The following is a 681-nucleotide window of genomic DNA, read 5'->3' as shown; positions in this document are numbered from 1 at the left end:
ATACTAGAGCATGGATGGACGCAGCTTGTGGAGGGAGTGTATACGACATTCCCTTTGACACCCTAGAGATGCAGATTGCGAAGATGGCTAAGGCGCGAGGGATGTCAGGAGATAGCATCAGACGCTCTACAGGACGGGTCGATTTGGGCAAGTCTGCAGCTTTGAAGGCAGTCATGTCTGGTCTATCGGCAATCAAGCAGCACATGAGACTCAAGAATACTTCTAATCCGCAAAAAGTCCAGCCTGGTATGTTTCTAGCTGATCAGGCCACATCAGAAGAAGAATCGGTTGAGGACGTCAACTACACAGGAAGGAATCAATACCAGAATCCTTCTAATCTCTACAACCCGAACGCGCTTAGGAATCACCCCGGCTTCTCTTACAGAAACCCGAGCGGAGCACTGAATGCACAGCAACAGGACGGTCAACTACACAGGAAGGAATCAATACCAGAATCCTTCTAATCTCTACAACCCGAACGCGCTTAGGAATCACCCCGGCTTCTCTTACAGAAACCCGAGCGGAGCACTGAATGCACAGCAACAGGACGTTCCTAGAATCCCTCAGAATCCCCCGGGCTTCACTCAGTCACGTTTTCAGGGGCAGAATCAGGGATATGTGCAGCAGAATCCAGGATACCTTAGCTGACTCAAAAGCATGTGAAATATGGATCCTAACTCA

This window comes from Tarenaya hassleriana, unplaced genomic scaffold (assembly GCF_000463585.1).
Source record: "Tarenaya hassleriana unplaced genomic scaffold, ASM46358v1 Cleome44, whole genome shotgun sequence".
NCBI classification, from domain to species: Eukaryota; Viridiplantae; Streptophyta; class Magnoliopsida; order Brassicales; family Cleomaceae; genus Tarenaya; species Tarenaya hassleriana.
Note: the sequence above shows the minus strand (reverse complement) of the source record.